The 22147-nt window shown below is 45.5% G+C and overlaps 1 long non-coding RNA gene across 1 annotated transcript in view; it reads left to right on the top strand.

Moving 5' to 3' along the window:
- LOC144501215 (uncharacterized) overlaps positions 1-22147 on the top strand; it is a 92168-nt gene that overhangs the window by 56970 nt on the left and 13051 nt on the right. Inside the window, exon 3 of the long non-coding RNA XR_013499074.1 lies at positions 9597-9674. This is a non-coding gene — a long non-coding RNA (uncharacterized LOC144501215). The remainder of the gene's footprint in view (positions 1-9596; positions 9675-22147) is intronic.

The raw sequence follows: 22147 nt of genomic DNA, 5'->3' as shown, positions 1-22147 counted from the left end.
CAGTGTCATGTTCACCTCTGTGCTGCTGTGCACATCACCACACCCCCTTTCCCTATCTTCTCAAACCCAGTCCAGCACATCACATCTCACACTCACTTACCTTCTCTTTCTATGCACTTCCTCACCACTATCTAGCCATCCACAAATTCCATCCATGCTCAAACATTGCACGCATACATATATCTCATCTTACCCTCCTCGCAAGAGAAGAGAAAACAGGACAGCTAGGACGTCAAGGGAGCGAACACGGTCCTCTGAACATCTTGCAGTGGGCAAGTGCAGAGGAGGAGGCACAGGAAATCGGTGGAGCTTTGACATCCCTGGCCCTCGGTGACAGGAAATGTGAATTTAACCTGGCGTCACAAATAAAAATCAACCATATGTCATCCGGCACCCAGTCACATTGAGTTGATTTCAACAAGTGAAATTAGATCACCTTCATAATGACAGCTTGCAACACATTCTCACCTTGCCTGGTCTAATTCTCCTATCCCTGAGAGGACCTCCACACAAACAACAGCAGTAGTTGTCGGAGATCACTGATTAGGATTCTTCAGAGGAGCTGGGGTCCTTCTCAGAGTTCACCATCACAACACTCATTCGGACCAATTCTGCGTGCACACTTTTCAGGTAGGGAGTCTCACACAACACCCAGTTCAGCAAATCAAAGATGGATGGAAAATCATGGGAAAGTGCCAGTGATTTTTTGATTCACACTCCTTCGGGGGAAAACTCCCCACATGAAACACAATTTTGGAAAGTCAGTGCAGGGGCGGCATGGTGGCACAGTGATTAGCACTTCTACCTCACAGCACCAGGGGCCCGGGTTCAATTCCGGCTTCGGGTGACTGTGTGGAGTTTGCACAGTTTCTCTGTGTCTGTGTGGGTTTCCTCCGGTTTCCTCCCACAGTCCAAAGATGTGCGGGTTAGGTGCATTGGCCATGCTTAAATTGCTCCTTAGTGTCATAACATAATGGTTGATCCTATCTTGATTAAAAGGAGCTTAAAAAGTAGCAGGCTATGAAATGATCTAGATGTTTAAGGGGTTAGTCTAGACACAGAGGGGGGATATTCCCCAGGGCACTTTTATTGCTGTAAATATGTCAGCTGTGACATTCGTACAGATAAGGTGGAATAATGGCTGATGTTTTGGAAATTCTCATCCAATGACCCTCAGGTGCAAGAGGAAATTTCATAGAGTTTCTTATTTTGAAGGTTATATACCTGCTTGCAGAGATTAAATTAACTAAAATAATTCCAATACATAATCAGGCAGAGCCTGAGAACAGAATGGCCTGCAGGTCGCATGGGTTTTTGACATTTGGTCCAAAGAACAAAGAGCAGTACATGACAGGAACAGGCCCTTCGGCCTTTTCTACCTTCGGTACATGGTTATCTTCTTAAATTTTGTGCTTAAAAATAAAATTCAGATAATTATTTTCAGTAAAGAAAACAGAAAATTCTGGAAATGCATATCAGGCTAATCTACATCTGAAAGTGTGGAGTGAGATGCCTGATCTCCCAACTCCCAGGCTATAAAGTGCTTGGTGGTGGAGCCTAGAATAGAACGGCTCCTCCTGTTGTATTGGAGGTGGGATTTCTGCCCTCAGGGACAGGAAGTCCCACCTTGGAGCGCTGCTGGCCAATCTGAGGCTGCCCAGGACAATGATGTACATCACTGGATTGGGATTTGGTCAGTGTTTCGGGGTCTCGCTAGGTGCCATGCAGGCAGGCCCCAGTGAGGGGAATGGAGAGTTGGTGTTTAAGAGGTCAATGAGAGAAGGGAACTTGAGGTGCTAAAACCTTGGCCATCCTCCGATGGGCCCAGCGGATCCGTTAAAGAGGGATGCCTCCTACCTCCCACTGGACCACGACCCCACCACCGAACATCAAGCCACTGTTTCCAGGGCTGTTAATTACCTAATCTCCTCTGGAGATCTTCCCTCCACAACCTTCAACATTGTTTCCCAACTCTGAACAGGCCGCTTCTATCTCCTTCCCAAAATCCTCAAACAGCTACCCCGGTAGGCCCATCATGTCAGCCTGTTCCTGCCCCACTGAACTAATTTCCTCCTATCTTGATTCCATTCTCTCTCTTCCTGCCCAGTCCCTTCCCGCCTATACCCACGATTCCTCCGATGCTCTACACCATATCAACAACTTCCAGTTCCCTGGCCCAAACTGCCTTCTCCTCACCATGGTTGTCCAATCACTCGACACCTCCATTCCCCACTACCCACTCGGATGGCCTCAAGGCTCTTCATTTCTTCCTCGAACAGAGGCCTGAACAATCCCCATCCACCACCACTTTCCTCCGTCTGGCTGAACTGGTTCTCTCACTCCACAATTTCTTCTTTAGCTCGTCTCACTTCCTCCAAATAAAAGGCGCTGCTATGGCATCCGCATGGGTCCCAGTTATGCCTGTCTCTTTATGGGTTATCTGGAGCATTTCCTGTTCCAGTCCTACTCCAGCCCCCTCCCACAATTCCTTTATCGGTACATTGATGACTATTTCAGTGCCACCTCATGCTCTTGTCTGAACGTGGAAAAATCTACCAATTTGCTTCCAATTTCCACCCCTCTATCACCTTCACATGGCCACCCCGGACACTTCTCTTCCCTTCCTTGACCTCTCTGTCTCCATTTTTGGTGATAAACTGTCCACCATTACAAGATCTCCAACTCCCACAATTACCTTGATTACAGCTCTTCACACCCCACATCCTGTAAGAACTCCATCCCATTCTCTCAGTTCCTTCACCTCCGCCACATCTGTTCTGACGATGCCACTTTCCAAAATAGCACTGCCAATATGTCTTCCTTCTTCCTCAATCGTGGTTTCCCACCCACTGTGGTTGACAGGGCCCTCAACCACGTCCGACCCATCCCCTGGGCCACTGCTCTCATCCCCTGCCCGCCCTCCCAGAACCAGGATAGGGTCCCTCTTGATGTCACTTTTCACCCAACCAGCCTCCGCATTCAAAGAATCATCGTCCGCCATTTCCGCCAACTCCAGCATGTTGCCACTACTCAATACATCTTGCCTTCACTCCCCCAGTCAGCATTCCACAGGGACTGTTCTCTCCGGGACACCCTGGTCCACTCCTCCAACACCTCACCCCCTGTCCTCGGCACCTTCCCATGCAATCGTGGAAAGTGCAGCACCTGCCCCTTTACCTCTTCTCAGCTCACCATTCCAGGTCCCAAACATCTCTTTCAGGTGAAGCAGCGCTTCACATGCACTTCCTTCAGTCTTGTCTATTGCATTCATTGCTCTCAATGTGGTCTACTCTACATCGGAGAGACCAAACGTAGACTGGGTGACCGCTTTGCTGAACACCTTCGGTCTGACTGCAAGCAGGACCCCGACCTTCCTGTTGCTTGCCACTTCAATACACCACCCTGCTCTCCTGCCCACATGTCTGTCCTTGGCCTGTTGCAATGTTCTAGTGAGCCACAATGCAAACTGGAGGATCAGCACCTCATCTTCCGTTTGGGCACTTTACAGCTTTCTGGACTGAACATTGAGTTCAACAACTTCAGAGGATGAACTCTCCCCATCACCTTCACCCCCATCTCCATTTATTTTATTTCATTTTGTTGTAGGGATTCAATGATTCTGTAATTCTATGTTTCTTCTTTTCATCTCATTCATCCATTTTTATCATCCTTCTTTCTCACTTCCATTTTTCCACTTCTCCATTCCTGCTCTCCATCTTGCACCGTCCCCACCCCCCAACCCCCCCACCCATCCCCGCCGCCCCCGGTTCAGGGCAACTGCCTTCACCCTCTGTACCTCTGCTCTGCCATTCACACATTCTGATCACTTAATGGACACTTTTGGCACCTCTCTCAGCCTTCTTCGTCCTGATTTATATTCCTTTTGTCCAATTATAGCCACCCCCCCACCCTCGTAATGTAAATCTCTGATACCATCTCTTCTGATTTTCTTTGCTCTTAGCTCTGACAAAGGGTCATCCAGGCTTGAAACGTTGGCTCTATTCTCTCTCCACAGATGCTGTCAGACCTGCTGAGATTTTCCAGCATTTTCTGTGTTTGTTGCAGGGAGACCAACTATCTGGTGTGGGTCTCTACTAACCCCCACTTAAGCCTCGGTGGTGGAGAATTAATTACCTACTTAAGGACTTCAATTGGTCAACTGGCAGGTGGGCAGCCTGACTCCACCCATTGCTGATATAATTGCGCCGGAGACAGGGGCAGGTGTGTTAGCAGTGGGCAGCGTGCCAGGCTGGATTTAAGCCCTCCCATGTCGTCAAATCAGAGATCAGGGGAGCATAAGATTCAGCCCAGAGTAAACCAGAAAACATCAATGGCTCAACAACGGGAAAACTGCAGCGTCAGTGACTGTGACCTCAATCCTATATCATATTATCTGGGAATATCTGGGGCATCGCCTTTTGTTTCTGGCTTGTTGGCAAGCAATCCCCCTGACCACGTTGCTGCAGACAAGACAATGGCAGAGCGCAGCTGTGATCTGTGCCTGCAACACTGGAAGCTGAGAGGCAGCATGGCTGACACAAGTAATCTGAGAAGCTGTCGGAAAGATGTGGAAAATTGCATGGTTTATCCTTCACCAGAAGCCCAGTTCTGGGAAACGTACCTCAAGATAAATAAAACCACAGCATTAATTAGTATGAAGCCAGTATTGGTAACTCAGCAGTCTGGATGTTACCATTCGTAATGGAGACGTTAATCGTATCAAAATCTTATTAGTCATCCTTCCTTTCACTAGACACTCACATAAGCAGCCTTATCACCACACAGAATTATCTTGCTGGATGACTTGTGCAGCCAGAGTAAATCCTAACCTTGTCAATACGATGCCAAAAGCAAAGAAACAGCTTTCATGCTAGATGAGTAATTGAAATAAGGTACAGGCTCATTTTTTTTATATAATGGAGAAAGTTCATACATTATTTGCATGTGTTGGTACTAATTTCTGTAGGATGTGGGATTTTGAAATATCAATGTGATTACTAATTATTTGGATGTGAAGGTATTGGAGAAAATACAGAGGAGATTCACAAGAATGATTCCAGGGATTCAAAAAAACTGAAGCAATGAGGATAGATTGGAGAGGTTGGGACTGTTTTCCTTGGAGAAAAGAAGGCTGAGAGAAGACTTGATAGAGGCACTCACAATGGACAAGATAAATAGTGAGAAACTGCCCCTGCTGAAGAAATCATCAACAACTAGAGGACACAGATTCAAAATAATTGGCAAAGGGAGTAAAAGTGATGTGAGGAAAACATTTTTCACCCAGAAGATGTTTGGAGTTTGGAAAAAACTCCCTGAGAGGCAGGTTCGATTGAGGTATTCAAAATGAAATTGGATTGCTATCCGAAAATAAAGAATGTGCTAGGTTATGGGGATAATGCAGGAGAGTGGGACAGGTGGAATGCTACTTCAGAGAGCCAGTGCAGTCCAGATGGGACAAATGGCCTCCTTCTGCACTGTAAAGATTCTGTGATTCTATTTCAGCAAAATGAAACTCTAGATATATAAAATATTTGTACGATATGCACATGATGTAAGAAAAGTACCCAGAGTACATGTATACATTTTAGCCCCCCAAACATGGATTATGTCTGCAGAGAGTATTTTAAATTGTATGGGCTACAGGTGATTGGTGATGGCAGTGGTGGGAGTAGTTTAAATTGGTATATTAAGAGCGCCAACAAAAGTGAGAAGTGAATAGTGAATTTTCAAATTGATTATATATTAGTACCACTATGTTAAACAAGCCGTCAATCCAATTCTAAAATATTATCCTATAATTTCATTTGGTTAAATTTATGATTTAAAAATAGTAGACGCTGTGCCAAATAATTCATATTGTTGGAGTCAACATTCTAATTGAACAAAATGATTTGCAGAAATTGACCAAAAAATCTTTTAAAAGGGCACTGTGAGACTTAGTATGTAACATGGCCTTATTCCCAAGGATTGTTGACCTTTAAATACAAATTTCTGTCATTTCTTGCCAAGTTTTTTTCCAAGCAATAATTTTCAGTGGTAAAAAGCTAGGAAAAATAACATTAACTGAACATTGCATTGTATGAAATCAGCACAGCTTTGTAATTAAACATTTGCTGATAAATAACTACAATCTATTTACAGTGTGCGGTACTGAATGGAGGTGATGGGCTGGAGAGACAACAAGGACTTCTTTTAGAGAAGGCCCATCAACTTATGTGTCACTCAAGCATTTGACAGGCCAGCAACAAGCCTTCCCTGGGATCAAGGACACTGGGGGAGGGAGTGGGGTGTGGTGGGGCGGGCAGGGGGGGGGTGGCGGAGTGTGGTGAAAGTCCTGCCTGCTGAGAGCTACCCACCATTTAGTGGTTGGAAGCTCTATTGAGCAACAGTGCCACCAGGGAGTGGTGGCAGCTGCCGGTACTACATCCACCCAAGGCTGTGGATTGTGGAGGGACCCAGGCACACAGTTGAGTGATGGTAACTGAGAGCTTGCAGGGTAGGGGTTGTGGAGAAGAAGTGTCATTGGCAAGTAAGTGGGGGGTGGGGGAGGGGGGGGGGAAGTTTAGCTCTCAGCAGGCCACCCCATCCTGACACCGGGTCCCTCAATCAGGCACTGAGGCCATCTATACCCCCATTGCCTCTCAACCCCCAGGAACCGGCAAGCAACCCCTCACGGGTTTGCATGTTGTGTGGGAAGTCCCCACATGCTGAGGAGTTAATACCCAGCATTAATTGTTCCCTTGAGGGGCTCAATTTGTGGCAGGGTGAGGAGGCCATCTCTCACCCATGGCAAATTCAGTGGCAGTGAGGGCATTCAATCGGGCAGAAGGATGACAGGTGGGGAACTCAAGAAATAGGAGCAGGAGTAGGCCACATGGCCCGCTTCACCATTCAATATGATCATGACTGTTCTCGGGCTTCAACTCCATTTTCCTGCCTGCTCTCCATATCCCTTAATTCCCTGAGAGACCAAAAATCTGTCTATCCCAGCCTCCAGTGATGGAGAATCCTGTGGGGTAGAGAATTCCACACATTTATAACCCTTTGGATGAAGTAATTTTTCCTCATCCCAATCCTAAGCAATTGGCCCCTTATCCTGAGACTGTGCCCCAAATTTTAGATTCCTCGACTCGCGGAAACAATTTCTCAGCATCTACTAACAAGTCCTTTCAGAATTTTGTAGGTTTCAATGGGATTGCCTGTCATCCTGTCATCACAGGACAAGTCCCACATCCCAGGGACAAATTTAATAAACCTTAATTGTATCGCTTCCAATGCACTTTTTTAAATGTGGAGACAAAACTGTACACAGTAGTCCTGATGCCGTCCCACCAAAGCCCTGTACCCTGACCTTGCCGTTTTCCCACTCCATCCCTGATTATGTCCCTGGTGGGAAAGCCATGCACAACAAACAAACCCATGCAAAGTTCGTTGTGGGCTCCTGGTGGGGGCCGGGGGATGGGGGGGGGGTTCCTCCCACGAAGGCACTCAGTGTGAGTGGACTGACATTGGGAACATGGGGGCCTGCAGAAGGCCACCCCGTGCCTTTTTGCCAATTGCCCCTCCCCCAGCTCGCAAACCCTCTTCCACCATCACTCGCCTATGCGCCTGGGTACTCCAAAATCTTCAGTCTTGGGTGGGTGCAGTACCAGAGGCAGTCACTGCCTCAATGGTGACACTGTCATCCAGAAAGCCGCTGGTCTCTGGTTGGCAGCTCCCAGCAGGTGGGAGTTTAGCCGCTGAGTCCTTGATCCCAAGAAAACATTTTATGGGGGCTTTTAGAGGCTCAGTGTGTAGATGTTTGGGTACAAGTTAGGGGCGGCATGGCAGTACACTACTGCCTCACACACCAGGGACCTGTGTTGGATTCCCGGCTTGGGTCACTGTCTGTGTGGAGTCTGCACGTTCTCCTCGGGCGGAATTTTACCAGCACATCCGCCCGAGGTTCGTATGATCCTGCCCGAAGCCAACGGAGAATGCCATTCGCTGAGCCTCACCTGCCCCCGGAATCTGGGTGGATGTGCCGGTAAAATTCCGGCCCCCTACGTGGGTTTCTTCCAGGGTGCTCTGGTTTCCTCCCACTGTCCGAAAGGCATGCTGGTTAGATGCATTGGCCATGCTAAATTCTCCTTCAGTGTACCTGAACAGGCGCCTGCGTGTGGCGACTAGGGGATTTTCACAGAAACTTCATTACAGTGTTAATGTAAGCCTACTTGTGACACTAATAAATGAAGTTTAAACTTGAAGTGAAATAAGACTCAATAGGTTATTTCCTGATCTAACATTCATTCCCACTATCTCAAAACGTTGAAACTCCTTTAGCACCTGCAGTTTCCCCTTCTTGTCCAATCTTCAGTCTTTTAATTTCAAGCTCCACATCACTTAATCCCTTTTTTCTCTCTTTGCCAGCTCATCCTTCCTTCATTTTCAACTAGGTATTGCTCAGCAATACTGGCCCTTGTCCAGGTTCTGTATGAGTCTCGGGGGAAAAAAACTATAGCTGAAGATCTTTAAGCTAAACTAAAAATTTTTTTAAAAAGTTCCAGTTATTAGATTATTGGAAATGAATGGCAGTAACAATGTGAGAGCCACTTTGATCTCTGTTCCTACAAATAAGTAAGTTAAGCAAGAGAGCCAGTAAATATTGATGTAACTCAATGCTACCCTCATTTAACTGTGGAAAATAATGTTAAAGCTCCCAAACAATCAATATTTTGGAATGTAAAATAAGAGCCAATATTACTTGTTTAATTTTCAAAAATGTAGCATTGGTGATAGGACGAACTTCCCTTTCTACGAACCTTAATAGGATGTCCTCAGATGTTATCTTCTTATGGACATTCTAACCTCTACAAAGGAAACAATCAATGTGTTTTAAAGACATTTTAGTCACATAATAGGGCAGTTATTCTACAAAAGTCAGCAATCACCATTTTATGGGTCTGTAAAATGGATTATAATATGAATATTACTCAAGTCTATTTGAAAGTACTTTTTTTCTGAATGGTATGTTAAGTGTATTTGACTAAGAAGTAAAAGCTAAATTTTCCATTGATCTTTCCCATAGACTTATACGTTTTTACAGTTGTACTCTTAAAGTGCTGACAATCAAAGAAAGAAAAATGCATTTAAGTCATAGAGTGAAGATACCCGGTTGTTAAAGTAGAACTCAAGTAGAATATATGGGCAATTTGTTGTTTCCCTTCCGTTGTTCTTTGAGTACTCTCTGGATAGCTGATTTTTCCCTCGAGGCAGTTCAGGAAGTGACAAGAAGTATGGACACTCCAATGTAATGGCAATGGGGACCCTTTTTTGCTAAAGTCTGCAGTTTTTTTCTGACATTTTTCCATTGATGTGCGACATCCATCAGGTAATATGGCTTCAAATCGTAAAGCTCAGCAAACCTTTCCGTGAATTGTTGAATTTTCCAATGAGCAAAAAAATGATTTCACAATGTATTAAATTAGGCTTAAAATATTGCCCAAAATGGAAACAATGGAGTAAAACTTGTGTTCTAAGAACGAAAAATCCAATAGTTTGTCAAAGTGCTAACTTGTGTTATGCCATTTGATTTTTCTTTCATGGAGAAACTCCAGATGAAGAACTGGGATCCTTCATGCAAGACAGCCATAATTTTGCAAAGAGTTAAAGAGCAGGCTCAGGAAGTGTGGAATGTAAGTTTTTTTCAAGATAATGAAAGGCATTCATTTGCTAAATAGTTCACATATAGTGAGGAGCTTGAATATAGCAAGCAGGATAGGATCAAGATTAGGAGAAAGAAAGGGGGTCACTAATTTTTTTTTTAATACATGAATGTTAGTGGGGTTGTTCAATGATTTATCAGACAAAAATTTGAAGTGGACAACGTAAAAAGGTATCAAAAGGAATCAACTTCCTTTTAAGAGAAAGATGGGTTCAAGTAGAATGGTGAGCTGATGGGGATGCGAGTTGGATCACTGAAAATGCTACCCATCCACTGTGTTCTTATGTTCATATTGTATTAGTGTTCCTAATACTTCCGTATTGAGTAGTCATGAGATAACCCATATGGAAGGGAGAAACCTGTTGCTCTCTCTAAGAAGGCATGGTTGGCACTGAGGAAGCAAGCAGCAGGAGCATTGTACCTTGATTTATTTATTTATTAGTCACAAGTAGGCTTACATTAACATTGCAACGAAGTTACTGTGAAAATCCCCTAGTCGCCACACTCTGGCGCCTGTTCGGATGCACTGAGGGAGAATTTAGCATGGCCGATGCACCTAACCAGCATGTCTTTCGGACTGTGGGAGGAAACCGGGGCATCTGGAGGAAACCCACGCAGGCATGGGGGAGAACGTGCAGACTCCACAAAGATAGTCATCAAGCCGGGAATCGAACCCAGGTCCTTGGCGCTGTGAGGCAGCAGTGCTAACCATTGTGCCACCATGCCACCCGTTTTGTATACAATGCAGTAAGTAATTTCATAACCGAACACTTGCTGATTCGCCTAGCTTTAAAATTTATTTTTAGTGTCACAAGCAGGCTTAGATTGTGATCAGGCCATTTAGCCCAATTACATCACCTAACTATCCTTCCCTCTCCCCAGCCCAGTCTCTGCTCCCATCCCCTTCAGAGAGCTTTGGGACGTTTTGCTGCATTAAAAGTACATATATGTGTAAGTTAATTTATTACTGTCAAAAGTAGGTTTACATTAATCCCCGAGTCGGCACACTCCGGCGTCTGTTCAGGTACACCAAGGGAAAATTCAGCATGGCCAATGCACCTAACCAGCACGTCTTTCGGACTCATCCTGTGGTTGAAGCCCATCCCCCCATTTTATTCTTTCTTAGCAAGTATGAGCAGCCTACCTCTGTCTGTGTTGAAGCTGTATGTAATGTAGTGTGTAACGTAAGTCAAAGAATTATAATTCACCAAGGATGTTTGACAAAATGTTATGATGTTATAATAGCACATAAAAGTTTTTGGTTAATACCACTTTCATGCCTTGCCCAATATTGTTTCCTTAGTGCCTTCTCGCCCTTTTGCTTGTTTCATAATGAATATTAACACACGATGGCATCCATTGGACAGATATGCTGTTTAGTGCAAAGGATAATGGTCTTGATTAATTCCTTTATGAGGGAACGCCTGCTGAATCAACACAATATTGGGAGACCCCTGTTATCCTGGACAGAAAAGTGTGTGGGTGGACTGGTGATGGGTGTCAAGCTCCTCCTCCATGTTCTCCTCATCCAAATATAAGGGATAAATAAGCTTCTTCACCATCTTTCAGTGCAATATTGTGCAGGATATGTGCACTACTGAGCTCCCTCACTGACCAATACTGAAATGTACAGGAATGATAAAAGTCCTGACTTCAATGAGTAGGTTCTTCACAGAAATCCTAGCCTAATCCATTTATTACAGAATTGTATTGGAGTCGAGTTGCAGTTACAATGTCTAGTGCAAGTATTTTAGCCACTCATCTTCACGCAAAGCACCTATTCTCAGGGTTCATTAATCTCCAATTAATAATCCTGGGCGTTTTATATTCCCAGTCTTAAATTGTCACCATTCAGCTGTAGCGATTATGCAATGATTTTCTATCTTATTCAATGAATTTAGTCCCTCAACTTTGTTCTTGTACTGTGTGGTAATACACCCACATTTTAATGAAAGAGTGACTGCTGATGCCATTATCTAGAGCCCTGACTTGAAGGGGTTACTGAAATCTGACATTGCGAGGAAGCTGGATTGATATCAGGGGAAATATAATCATAAATTGATAACGCTTAGCAGTGCACCCACTTCAACTGGGAAATTTAAGCTCCCTCAGTCAGGGTGGGTGAGCTCCTAGCCAATAGAATCAACGTTCACTTTTAAGCAATTATTTTAATATCGAAAAGAAAAATCGAATTAAAAAAGTTTAGTGACCAATCTCCTCTGCTGAAGATATTGGTTGAGGATTTGACGGTGGTGGACAGTCCCAGCTACTCATCATGCGTGCTCCCAGAAAGTAAAGTCAGCAAGCCATTTTACCATGGAAGGGATTCTGGGTGAGTCCACCTATGGGTGGCATGGTGGCACAGTGGTTAGCACTGCTGCCTCACAGTGCCAAGGACCTGGGTTCGATTCCTGGCTTGGGTGACTATCTGTGTGGAGTTTGCACGTTCTCTACCATGTCTGCATGGGTTTCCTCCGGGTGCTCCGGTTTCCTCCCACAGTCCAAAGATGTGCAGGTAAGATGCTAAATTCTCCCTCAGTGTACCTGAACAGGCGCTGGACTGTGGCAACTCGGGGAATTTCACAGTGACTTCATTACAGTGTGAATGTAAGCCTACTTGTGACGAATAACTTTTATATATGTCAAGGTAAATGCTATTTTTCCTCTCCGTACCCGAAGATACTGAGCTCAAATGTAGCATTTCATCTGTAAGAAGTCTCACAACACCAGGTTAAAGTCCAACAGGTTTATTTGGTAGCACAAGCCACTAGCTTTCGGAGCGCTGCTCCTTCATCAGGTGAGTGGGATTTCAGTTCACAAACAGAGCATATAAAGACACAAACTCAATTTACAAAATAATGGTTGGAATGCGAGTCTTTACAGGTAATCAAGTCTAAAAGGTACAGACAATCTGAGTGGAGAGAGGATTAAGCACAGGTTAAAGATATATGTATTGTCTCCAGCTAGGACAGTTAGTGAGATTTTGTAAGCCCAGGCAAGTCGTGGGGGTTACAGATAGTATGACATGAACCCAAGATCCCGGTTGAGGCCGTCCTCATGTGTGTGGAATTTGGCTATCAGTCTCTGCTCAGCGACTCTGCGTTGTCGTGTGTCGTGAAGGCCGCCTTGGGAACACTTACCCGAAGATCAGAGGCTGAATGCCCGTGACCGCTGAAATGTTCCCCAACAGGAAGAGACCACTCTTGCCTGGTGATTGTCGAACGGTGTTCATTCATCCATTGTCATAGCATCTGCATGGTCTCCCTAATGTACCATGCCTCGGGACATCCTTTCCTGCAGCGTATCAGGTAGACAACGTTGGCCGAGTTGCAAGTGTATGTACCATGTCCCTGGTGGATGGTGTTCTCACATGAGATGATGGCATCCATGTCGATGATCCGGCATGTCTTGCAGAGGTTGCTGTGGCAGGGTTGTGTGGTGTCGTGGTCACTGTTCTCCTGAAGGCTGGGTAGTTTGCTGCAGACAATGGTCTGTTTGAGGTTGTGCGGTTGTTTGAAGGCAAGAAGTGGGGGTGTGGGGATGGCCTTGGCGAGATGTTCGTCTTTATCAATGACATGTTGAAGGCTCCGGAGAAGATGTCGTAGCTTCTCCGCTCCGGGGAAGTACTGGACGACGAAGGGTACTCTGTCTGCCATGTCCCGTGTTTGTCTTCTGAGGAGGTTGATGCGGTTTTTCGCTGTGGCGTGTCGGAAATATCGATTGATGAGTCGAGGCCCATATCCTGTTCTTATGAGGGCATCTTTCAGCGTCTGGAGGTGTCTGTTGCGATCCTCCTCATCTGAGCAGATCCTGTGTATATGGAGGGCTTGTCCGTAGGGGATGGCTTCTTTAACAGCAGCGCTCCGAAAACTAGTGGCTTGTGCTACCAAATAAACCTGTTGGACTTTCACCTGGTGTTGTGAGACTTCTTACTGTGTTTACCCCAGTCCAACGCCGGCATCTCCACATCATGGCATTTCATCTGCCCAGCTCTTTTCCCCCATATCCATACACCACCCCAGCCCTCCTGCCTCCACTGCCTCTACTATTCTGGTTAAGATCAGCTAACAGAGCAGGGATCAAAGCTGCAATCTTCCTTAACTATTTAGTTCAATTTACTCATAAGCCATCAGGGGGCCTCAAAACAGATGGATGTTGAAGCTAGTAGGAATTACTTGGCATTGCTCTGCTGAAAAAAATATTTATCCTGATCCCACCAGCTGCTCACTAAGCAAAAGAAAAAGGCAAAATGTAAATTTAGTTGCACTTCTTTGTTTTGCCTGATAGAAAGCTAGGCATCCAAACGCCAATTATTTCAACACTATAGGGCTCGTGAGTGGATAAATCATATTTTTTGTAAAGCTGGCAAAAATCACCAAGGTTAACAAACATCAAACAGGTGAATAACCCCAAATACGTTGTGCCGATCCTCTGGACAATCAGTGGGGTGAAGCAATGTTCTCTAAAATAAAAGGGTAAAGTCGCCATAGTACCAGATTACCATAGGCTGCTCTCCCCCTTTTTGAGAGAGAGAGAGCTGACTGGTGGTGATTTTAACCTGAGGGTCACCACACCTCAGGCAAGGGGCAAAGTTGAAAAGGTAGAGCCTTCATGAATAACTTCAGCCGCCAAAGGAATTTAAACCACACTACAGCACTAACTAGCTGTCCAGCCAACTGAGCTAACCAACTCCCTCACTAAAATATTGCCATCATCTTCGGCAAGATGATTTAATTTAGTTTCAACCAAAAAAATTGATAACATTTAAAGTAACCTGTACCATTCAAGTGAACCTGAGACTTCTTGTAGAGGTACATCAGTAATATATAGGGAACATAAGAACTCAAAGGTATTTCAATCTAAGGAATGTTCCATAGTCTTACTGCTGGTCATCTTTCCTGATCAGGATTTCTGCAATACACAACAGAAAAGAACAAAGAATAGTCAGCACAGGAACAGGCCCTTCAGCCCACCAAGTCTGTGCTGACACAAATGCCTCACTAAACTAATATTTTCTTACCTCTACGTGGTCCATATCCCTCTATTCTCTGCCTATTCTTGTATCTATCCAGATGCTTCTTGAACACTATTATAGGATCTGCTTCCGCCACCCCCTCCGGCAGCACGTTCCAGGCATTCGCCACCCGCTGTGTGAAAAACTTGCCCCTTACATTTCTTTTAAACTTTCCTCCTCTCACTTTCAACTATGCCCCCAAATAATTGACCCTTCGACCCTGGGAAAAAGACTCTGGCTATTCATTCTACCCAAGTCTGTCATAATCTTGTAAACTTCTATCAGGGCTCCTCTCATCTTCCGACGCTCCAGTGAAAACAATCCAAGTTTGTTCAGCCTTTATTTATAAAAGAAAAGAACAAAAGAACAGTACAGCACAGCAAACTGGCCCTTCGGCCATCCAAGCCTGTGCCGCTCCTTGGTCCAACTAGACCAATCGTTTGTATCCCTCCATTCCCAGGCTGCTCATGTGACTATCCAGGTAAGTCTTAAACGATGTCAGCGTGCCTGCCTCCACCACCCTACTTGGCAGCACATTCCAGGCCCCCACCACCCTCTGTGTAAAAAACATCCCTCTAATATCTGAGTTATACTTCGCCCCTTTCACCTTGAGCTCGTGATCGTCACTTCTGATCTGGGAAAAAGCTTCCCACCGTTCACCCTATCTATCCCCTTCATAATCTTGTACACCTCTATTAGATCTCCCCTCATTCTCCGTCTTTCCAGGGAGAACAACCCCAGTTTACCCAATCTGTCCTCATAGCTAAGACCCTCCATACCAGGCAACATCCTGGTAAACCTTCTCTGCACTCTCTCTAACGCCTCCACGTCCTTCTGGTAGTGCAGCGACCAGAACTGGACGCAGTACTCCAAATGTGGCCTAACCAGCGTTCTATACAGCTGCATCATCAGACTCCAGCTTTTATACTCTATACCCTGTCCTATAAAGGCAAGCATACCATATGCCTTCTTCACCACCTTCTCCACCTGTGTTGCCACCTTCAAGGATTTGTGGACTTGCTGTAGGTCCCTCTGTGTTTCTAAACTCTTGATGACTCTGCCATTTATTGTATAACTCCTCCCTACATTATTTCTTCCAAAATGCATCACTTCACATTTATCCGGATTAAATTCCATCTGCCACCTCTCCGCCCAATTTTCCAGCCTATCTATATCCTGCTGTATTGCCCGACAATGCTCATCGCTATCCGCAAGTCCAGCCATCTTCGTGTCATCCGCAAACTTGCTGATAACACCAGTTACACCTTCTTCAAAATCATTTATATATATCACAAATAGCAGAGGTCCCAGTACAGAGCCCTGCGGAACACCACTGGTCACAGACCTCCAGCCGGAAAAAGACCCTTCGATCGCCACCCTCTGTCTCCTATGGCCAAGCCAGTTCTCCACCCATCTAGCCACTTCTCCTTGTATCCCATGAGCCTTAACCTTCTTAACCAACCTTACATGTGGGACTTTGTCAAAAGCCTTACTGAAGTCCATATAGACGACATCCACAGCCCTTCCTTCATTAACCGTTTTTGTCACTTCCTCAAAAAACTCCACCAAATTTGTAAGGCACGACCTCCCTCTTACAAAACCATACTGGCTGTCACTAATGAGATTGTTCTGTTCTAAATGCACATACATCCTGTCTCTAAGAATCCTCTCCAACAACTTCCCTACCACGGATGTCAAGCTCACTGGCCTATAATTACCCGGGTTATCCCTGCTACCCTTCTTAAACAACGGGACCACATTCGCTATCCTCCAATCCTCAGGGACCTCATCTGTGTCCAAAGAAGCGACAAAGATTTCCGTCAGAGGCCCAGCAATTTCATCTCTCGTCTCCCTGAGCAGTCTAGGATCGATGCCATCAGGCCCTGGGGCTTTGTCAGTTTTAATGTTCCCTAAAAAAACCACTTCCTCCCCTGTAATGGTGATTTTCTCTAACGGGTCAACACCTCCCTCCGAGACATTCCCGGTTAACACGTCCCTCTCCTTCGTGAATACCGATGCAAAGTATTCATTTAGGATCTCCCCTATTCCCTTGCGTTCTAAGCATAATTCCCCTCCTTTGTCCCTGAGAGATCCGATTTTCTCCCTGACAACTCTTTTGTTCCTAACGTATGAATAGAATGCCTTAGGATTCTCCTTAATCCTGTCTGCCAAGAACATCTCGTGACCTCTTTTTGCCCTTCTAACTCCCCGTTTGAGTTCTTTCCTACTCTCTCTGTATTCCTCCAGAGCTCCATCTGTTTTCTGTTGCCTGGACTTAACGTACGCTTCCCTTTTCATTTTAATCAGATCCTCAATTTCCCTTGTTATCCACGGCTCTCGAATCCTACCTTTCCTATCATTTTACAGGCACATGCCTATCCTGCAGCCTATCAATTGTTCCTTAAAAGACTCCCACATGCCAGATGTGGACTTACCCTCGAACATCCTCTCCCAATCAACGTCCACCAATTCCTGCCTAATCCAGCTATAGTTAGCCTTCCCCCAATTTAGCACCCTGCCCGTAGGACAGCACTCATCCTTGTCCATTACTATCCTAAAGTTAACAGAGTTGTGGTCACTATTTGCCACATGTTCCCCTACCGAAACTTTGACGACCTGACCGGGCTCATTTCCCAGAACTAGGTCCAGTATAGCCCCCTCTCTAGTCGGGCTATCTACATACTGTTCCAAAGAACCTTCCAGTATGCATTTTACAAATTCCTCCCCGTCCGGAACCCCAGCTCTAAGCACTTTCCAGTCTATACCAGGGAAATTAAAGTCCCCCACTACAACGACCCTATTTTTTCTGCACCTATCCAGAATCTCCTGACATATTCTTTCCTCCACTTCCCGTGGGCTGTTGGGTGGTCTGTAGTACACCCCCAGCATAGTGACTGCACCCTTCCTGTTTCTGAGTTCCACCCACAGTGACTCAGTACATGACCCCTCTAAGTTGTCTACCCTCTGCACCGCGGTAATATGCTCCCTAACTAATATTGCTACTCCCCGACCTTTTTTAGCCCCTCCTCTGTCTCGCCTAAAACACTTATACCCCGGAATATTCAGCTGCCAGTCCTGTCCTTCTTTTAACCAAGTCTCCGTCACCGCAACCACATCCAAATTCCGCGTAAGCATTAAGGCCCTAAGTTCGTCTGTCTTACCCGTTACGCTCCTCGCATCGAAGCCGATGCACTCCAGACCTCCAGGCCCACTCAGGTCATCCTCCTCCAGAGTGCTCCTCTTCTTAGCTAGGCTTGCCTTGGCCCCCAGAACAACCTCAGCCTCAGTACTTACTGATCTACTGTTTTGTTCCCCACCCCCCTGCCACACTAGTTTAAATCCTGCCAAAACACTCTAGCAAAACTTCCAGCCAGGATATTTGCTCCCTTCCAGTTAAGGTGTAACCCATCCTTTCTGTACAGTTGCCATCCTGACTTGAAGACTTCCCAGTTATCTATGAATTTAAAACCCTCCCTCTTGCACCAGTCCTTTAGCCATGCGTTCAACTGTAGAATCTCCCTGTTCCTAGCCTCACTTGCACTAGACACCGGGAGCAGTCCAGAGATTGCTACCCTGGAGGCCTTACTTTTTAGCCTAGCACCCATCTCCCTGAATTTCTCTCGTATGACCCCCCTGCTCTTCCTACCTACATCATTTTCACCAATGTGTATAATTACGTACGTTTGACTACCTTTTTTAATATGCTTCCTACGCTCTCGGAGACATCCAGTACCCCGGCACCAGGGAGGCAGACTACCATCCTGGATTCTCGTTCGCTCCCACAGAACCACCTGTCCGTGCCTCTAACCATTGCGTCCCCCACCACTATCGCTCTCCTAAGCCCCTTCTTTCCCTTCCGGACCCCTGAGCCTGTCTCCGTGCAGGCGATCTGGTCCTCGTGGCTTACCCCTGGAGGGCCGTCCCCCTCCACAGAATCCAAAACAATATACCTATTTTGGAGGGGGACAACCACAGGGGATCCCTCCACAGACTGCTCACTCCCTTCCCTTATCCCTTATAGTTCATATCCTCCAAACCTGCAGGCAACATCCTGGTAAATCTCTTCTGCATCCTTTCCAATGCATCAACATCCTTCCAGTAGTGTGGCAACCAAAATTGTACACAATACTCCAAATGCAGCCTAACCAAAGTCTTATAAAGCTGCAACATGATTTTCCAATTCCTATAATCAACACCCTGACCGATGAAGATCAGCAGGCCATACACCTTCTTGACCACCTTGTCCACCTGAGTTGTTGCCTTCAGGGAACTGTGAATCTGCACGCCTAGATCCCTCTGTATGCTAATATTTCTAAGGGCTCTACCATTTACTGTGTACGTTCCTTCCGTAGTAGACCTTCCAAATCGCATCACTTCACATTTGTCCGGGTTAAATTCCACCTGCCATCTTTTGGCCCAGGTCTCCAGCTGATTTACATATCCTGCTGTATCCTCTGACAATCCTTCTCACTACCCACTACTCCCCTAATTTTTGTACTTCTGCAAATTTACTAATCAGACCACCTACATTTTCTTCCAAATCATTTACATATATTACAAACAACAGAGGCCCCAGCACTGATCCTTATGGAACACCGCTTGCCATAGACCTCCAGTTAAAGTTTTTAAGTTTATTTATTAGTGGCACAAGTAGGCTTACATTGACATTGCAATGAAGTTACTATGAAAATCCCCTAGTCGCCACACTCCGGTGCCTGTTCGGGTACACTGAGGAAGAATTTAGCATGACCAATGCACCTAACCAGCATGTCTTTTAGACTGTGGGAGGAATCTGGAGCGCCTGGAGGAAACCCATGCAGACACGAGGAGAACGTGAAGACTCTGCACAGACAGTGACCCAAACGGGAATCGAACTTAGGTCTCTAGCACTGTGAGGCAGCAATGCTAACCACTATGCCACCATGCCACTTTAAAACTTTAAACTTTAAAATTTGAGTTCTTTTCTCTCTTGGCAGGTTCACCCCTGAAGCTTGCCAGAATTTGTCAAGAGGTCGTTTGCCCTTAATCAGTAAATGAAGTGTCAGCAAAATAAGAAATGGGAACTTACTGAGGTGAAATAATGAAACTGAAGATAGCTGAATGTAGAGCTGTAATTAAATCCTCATTCATGCTTTTGTTACCTCCAAACATGACTATTTGATGCTGTTTTGGCCAGCCTCCCATTTTCCACCCTCCACAAACTTAAACTCATCCAGACCTCTTTGGCTTGATAGTGGTTAACCCAGTAGTTAGAAGCATTTTTAAGTTAGAAAAATACTCTTCCACTGCTACCCTCTGATTTTTATGCGCAAGCCAGTTTTGTATCCATCTTACCAGCTCACCTCAGATCCCATATGACTTCACTTTTTGTATCATCCTGCCATGAGGAACCATGGCAACCTAATTAATAGAGAATTAATCCAGAAACTCAGCTAATGTTCTGGGAACCCGGGTTCAAATCCCTTCACGGCAGCTGGTGGAATTTGAATCCAATAAAAAAAAATCTGGCATTAAGCATCTACTGATGACCATGAAACCATTGTCGGAAAAACCCACCTGGTTCACTAACGTTCTTTAGGGAAAGAAATCTGCCATTCTTACCCGGTCTGGCCCACATGGGACTCCAGAGTCACAGCAATATGGTTGACTCTCAACTGCCCTCTGAAGTGGTCGAGCAAACCACTCAGTTCAAGGGTGAACTGGAATGCGCTGCCAGGCAAGGTGGTGGAGGCGGACACACTGGGAACGTTTAAGACTTATTTAGACAGCCATATGAACGGAGTGGGAATGGAGGGATACAAAAGAATGGTCTAGTTTGGACCAGGGAGCGGCGCGGGCTTGGAGGGCCGAAGGGCCTGTTCCTGTGCTGTATTGTTCTTTGTTCTTTGTTCTTGTTCTTTGACTAGGGATGAGCAATAAATGCTGGCCAGCCAGCGACGCCCAAGTCCCACGAATAAATTTTAAAAAACCTTATCAAAGGCTTTACTAAAGTCCATGTATGCAACATCCACTGCCCTGCCCGGTCAATTTTTCTTGTCACTTCCTCAAAGAACTCAGTCAAGTTTGTGAGACACGACCTCCCCTTTACAAAACCATGCTGCCTCTCACCAATAAGCCAATTCTCTTCCAGATGTGAGTGCATCCTGTCCCTAAGAATCTTCTCCAATAATTTCCCCACCACTGATGGAAGGTTCACAGGCCTGTAATTTCCCGGATTGTCTCTTATGCCCTTCTTAAACAGAGGAACAATGTTAGCGACTCTCCAAAACTCTGGTATCTTGCCCATGGCTAAAGAGGATACAAAGATTTTGGCTAAGGCCTCAGCAATTTCTTCTCTTGCCTCTCTCAGTATTCTAGGATAGACCCTATCTGGCCCTGGGGATTTGTCCACCTTAATGTTTTTCAAAACCTACAATACCTCATCCCTTTTTATCTCAACGTGTCCTAGAATGCCAACATCCTCCTTTCTACACTCACCATCCACCACATCCTTCTCCTTTCTGAATACTGATGCAAAGTACTCATTAAGGACCTCACCCACCTCATCTGGCTCCACACACAAATTCCCTCCATTGTCCTTGAGTGGACCCACCCTTTCCTTAGCTAACCTCTTCCTTCTTATATACGCATAAAAAGCCTTGGGATTCTCCTTAATCCTGCCTGCCAAAAACATTTCATAGCCCCTTTTAGCCCTCCTAAGTCCCTATTTAAGCTCTTTCCTGCTATCTTTGAATTCCTCAAGAGCCTTATCTGTTTTCAATTTCCTGAAATGTATCTATGCCTCCTTCTATTTCATGGGCAGCATGGTGGCACAATGGTCAGCACTGCTGCCTTACAGCGCCAGGCACCCGGGTTCGATTCCCGGCTTGGGTCACTGTCTGTGTGGAGTTTGCACATTCTCCCCGTGTCTCTGTGGGTTTCCTCCGGGTTCTCCGGTTTCCTCCCACAATCCAAAGATGTGCAGGTTAGGTGAATTGGCCGTGTTAAATTGCCCCTTAGTTTCAGAGGGACTAGCTAGGGTAAATGCATGGGGTTATGGGGATAGGGCTGGGTGGGATTGTGGTTGGTGCAGACTCGATGGGCTGAATGGCCTCCTTCTGCACTGTAGGACTCTATGATCTATGAATCTCCCTTGTCATCCAGGGTTCCCGAATCTTGCCATCTTTAGGCTTCATTTTTACAGGGATATACTTGTCCTGAATTATTATTTGATTTGATTCATTATTGTCACATGTATTAACATACATTGAAAAGTATTGTTTCTTGCACGCTATTCAGACAAAACATACCGTTCATAGAGAAGGAAACGAGAGAGTGCAGAATGTATGTTACAGTCATAGCTAGGGTATAGAGAAAGATCAACTTAATGCAAGGTAAGTCCATTCAAAATTCTGACAGTAGCAGGGTAGAAGCTGTTCTTGAGTTGGTTG

This window comes from Mustelus asterias, chromosome 1 (genome assembly GCF_964213995.1).
Source record: "Mustelus asterias chromosome 1, sMusAst1.hap1.1, whole genome shotgun sequence".
Classification (NCBI taxonomy): Eukaryota; Metazoa; Chordata; class Chondrichthyes; order Carcharhiniformes; family Triakidae; genus Mustelus; species Mustelus asterias.
The sequence above is the reverse complement of the archived record's forward strand: the minus strand, read 5'-3'. Positions and strand labels throughout refer to the sequence as shown.